A 4031-nucleotide genomic window follows, 5' to 3' on the forward strand; every position below is an offset into this window, starting at 1 on the left:
GTCTAATTATGGCTAAAATCCAAAGACGTCCGAAACATTTGCTTTCATTCGGTTTCCGCTCACATGCGGCGTATGTGTTTTAACTATAGCTCCAGAAGATTTAAGATTGACAAAAATCAAAGCCTAAATAAATGTATTATACTACTAAAATAAAATAAAACAAGACAAACAACCTTTTCCTGTGGCTTAGAGGCGATTTTATAAGAAAAAACTGTGTAACCTAATTTTAAAAGTGAAAAGCTTTAGGATGAGTGCCGAATTGTTTCATTAATTAAGAAATGCTAAAGATTTATTAAAATAATGTTCGTTCTAATGTTAAAACATTACTTTAATTCTTTTAAATCTTTGCATCGGTCTCTCCTCACGCTGTTAGGGGGTGGCGGAAGGCGTGGTCTGGATTCAGCGGCGTAAACGCATTCTGAGTTTTGACGCTAGTGTGCGGTTATCTGCGGAGGCTGCGTAAGATAGTCTGCTCTTTTTCTTTTTTTCTTTATTTATTTTACATCGCAGTTATTTTTTCTCTTTCTTTTATTTCCTAACTTGTAACAAGATTTTGACTTTTACTTAACGAACGTGTCTGATGCTTTTTCTGTTTTAGAAGACGGGTAAGATAAGTCAGATCTATTTGCTGTAACTTGTGAGAAAAGCTACCTTTTAATCTGTAATGATAGAACGTTGTAAAGTATGCTTTTTGTTTTAGAAGATGAGTCGACATTATTTAGCTTGTAATGTTATGCTATTGTTTTAACTAAGGTGTTTTGTTTGTTTTAAATAAACAAACACGTACACTTCTTTTATTTAACTTAAAACGTTTTTAAACTAGTTAGAGTTGGTTAGAACAACGCTAGCAAGTCGTTGCTCATTTTACGTATATGTTTGATGTTTTTGTTGATATGTGTGCGTGAAAAACTCTAATAAAACTTCCCTTTGTCCCGTTTAACACAGTTTCACAATTTAAAGTTTAAACACATAATAGTCTTCAATGGCCCACACAAAAACACGGTTCCCAAAACATTCATAAATACCTTAGGATCACTGGACAGTAAAAACAGATGCTCATTTAGATGGGTGGGGGCGGACAAACAGGTGTCCAGTTTGGGTGGGTGGGAGGGGTGGGGGGTCTTATCTTTATGAGGGGGCAATAAATCAAAAATTTGGACACAAAGCATACTACTATCTCTCTTACAACTTTCAGTAGAGACTCACTTGCCACAACAAACCTGTTAGACTACATCACATACACAAGTCACCTCCAAGGCCTAAATCCTTAAAGGGGAGAGGGGCTCAGCTGGTAACACATAGGTGTGGTTAAGTAAAACTATCTGAAAATGCCACTCTTACAGTTATATCATCAGATGATTATGACTCCTGCATTAATGTAAAACAAGGATTTTACTTCTGTGAAGCTGCAGTTGAAAAATATGACAGTATTTTTTAAATCAAGTCTACTACCCACTGGAAGACCAAAAGGTTAATTTTGGACACTGGTTCCTGCATATACATTTGGGTTTTTGTAGGTGTGTTTTTGAACTTTTGACAGAGCCAGACTAGCCATTTCCACCCAATTATAGTATTTGTTCTAAGACAAGCTAACCAATCCCCAACTCCAGCTCCGTACTAAACTCAAACAGACATAAGATTGATATCTGAGGAATAAGTGCTTTTCCCCAAAAAAAGTCCAACTATGCTTTTTAAACAATACTTACATAGTAGTCAGAGATGAGCTCTTGCCCACTCTCTCCCATGTATTCAATGAGGCATCTCAGAGTCACGTCTCTCTTCTTCACTACAGAGGTACTTGGAGCCTATAGTTGGTAAGTGAATAATGAAAAACTGAATCTTGCAGGCAATATAACTACAAACATACAATGGCATTATCAGTGTGGGTCTGTACTACCTATTCAACAGAGCTTATATATATATATATATATATATATATATATATATATATATATAATTTTTTTTTTTTTTTTAATTTAACCTTAAAATTAATTAGGAGCTGTAAACAAAAATGTTTTTTTGCAATATTCACCCAATTAGGCAAGACAAGAGAATAAAGTACTTACTGTATTAATATGCCCCTGCAACATTGTTACCACTTTTGCCTCACCTGTATCAGTTCCATTAACAAGTTCTTGATGCGTTGACTAACCGCTCCACCCTTCACACTAAACAGGTCGAGAAGTTTTGGAGTGTACTTGTCCAGCTGGGACATAAACACTGATTCTAGTGGAACTGCAGCACACCTTCGGAATTCTTCAATAATACTGTAATACATCAATTGTTTGACTGTTATTTGGAACACTCAAGATGTGTAAAGAATTGGCAACCTTTCATTTTTATGCAATCTGATACTCCATAAAATATGTGAGGTGGGTCTTCAGTATGTGTTCAGCAAAATGTGTGTCTAGCATCACATAAACAACCTTGTTCACTATTATTTGCCTTTTAAAAAAACTGAGTGAGCAGCATGTCAGTGATAAATCATTCACCTGGAATGGTTCAAAGAGGGCAGGCCATCTTTCTTTTAATTTTGCCACATCTGGGGACTGGGCAACCACTTCCATTCTTCTCCAGCTCTATGTCCTGGCCATCATGTCATTTATGCTTTTGACGTCCCTTTTCTTGCTGGCTTCTATTAGGTCAAGCCTCACATTCTCAAGGCTGCTGTCTGTTTCACCAGAAAGGTGGTGAGGCAGGTAATTTACTTCTGCCCTCTTTGGTTTCTTGATGTTTTTAGCAGGTTTTCTGTCATCTCCCATCTTGTATTTCATTGAGTTTATCAGGAGTTCAGGGCTTCCCAATGCTTTACGCTTGGTACGATAGTTTCCACATTTGTATTTTAGGCTTTGTTACCACCCATAAATTCCATTAAAAGATCCAGGCTCCTTCAAACAGGGATGCTTTTCTATTAGTGCCTGTGCTACTGCAGACCTCTGGGCATCATTGGGGTACGCTGTGTAGCAAAACATGGCCTCTGCCAGGTGCTCCAAGATATCCGCTTTGACACTGGGTGATGTCAGTAGGGTGCCATCTCTTAAATAAATCTCATTACCTTGACTCAAAGCCAGCTCAGTGTTGTGTGAGAAAGTTGGAATTGGAAATACAGCAGGCCATGGATTTTGCCTTTCAGAGGGTGAAGGAGACAGAATCACAGTATCATCTGAGCCGTCACAGTGTGTCACAGACTCGGATAAAGAGTACACACTGGAGGTATCAGGGGAGCTTTCCTGGGGAACAAGGGTCAGTGTTATGTTTAGCGGTACATACACTACTTTCAGTGTGTCTTTATCTTTGAGTTCCTTTGTGGTCGTTAGGGTGAAAAAGTAATCAAACTCTTCATCTTTGTACTGAACACTGATTTCTGTGGTGATGGCAAATTGTTCTTTGATGGCTGCAACCAATTCATCCACAGTTGAGGGTATGCCACTGTTGAGTGTAAGTTTTTTGACCTCGTGATCAATGAGGACCCGGAATCTGACTGTTGGTTCCATGTCTAGAAAGACAGAAGAAACAAATACGTTATACAAAGTCATACTCAACACTGGAGACAGATGTGGCGCTTTAATGTCATCATGAGCTTTCCAGCAACAATATAGGCTGACAGGGGACAAACATCACTAAGGTTTTGTTGTTCAACAAGAGTTATGTGATCTGTCTTCTCAAGATGAAATCCACGATAGTGTTCATCATACCAGGACATGAGTGTTTTCACAATAAAATGCACCTTTTCCCCAAAAAGGGCAATTTGAATGATCTCTGCAAAATCAGGAAGACCAGCAGTACAACCATAGGCCACGATCATGCCTTTTGAGTACCTTGTTCCATGGAAGGTGACTGTATCAGCCAGGGTTCAGCAAGGTCTGCAGCGGGAGAGAGAGAAAGGAGACGAGCGGTGCGTAAGTAGGTCAAGTGCAAATGATAACACCTGTGTCTCATTTCAGTAATTGGCATGGAGGGACCGGATAAAAAGCCACCAGTACGGGAGGCTGGGAGAGAGATCGACTGGGAACTCGAGGTGGACAGAGATA

At 38.9% G+C, this 4031-nt stretch overlaps 1 long non-coding RNA gene across 1 annotated transcript; it reads right to left on the reverse strand.

Moving 5' to 3' along the window:
• Positions 1–1562: 1562 nt before the first annotated feature.
• LOC131536451 (uncharacterized) lies at positions 1563–3442 on the reverse strand. The gene is made up of 3 exons (XR_009269977.1): positions 2493–3442; positions 2111–2267; positions 1563–1805 (listed from the first exon to the last, which is right to left on the reverse strand). It is a non-coding gene; the product is annotated as an uncharacterized LOC131536451 (long non-coding RNA).
• Between the last annotated feature and the right edge of the window lie 589 nt (positions 3443–4031).

This window comes from Onychostoma macrolepis, chromosome 03 (genome assembly GCF_012432095.1).
Source record: "Onychostoma macrolepis isolate SWU-2019 chromosome 03, ASM1243209v1, whole genome shotgun sequence".
Classification (NCBI taxonomy): Eukaryota; Metazoa; Chordata; class Actinopteri; order Cypriniformes; family Cyprinidae; genus Onychostoma; species Onychostoma macrolepis.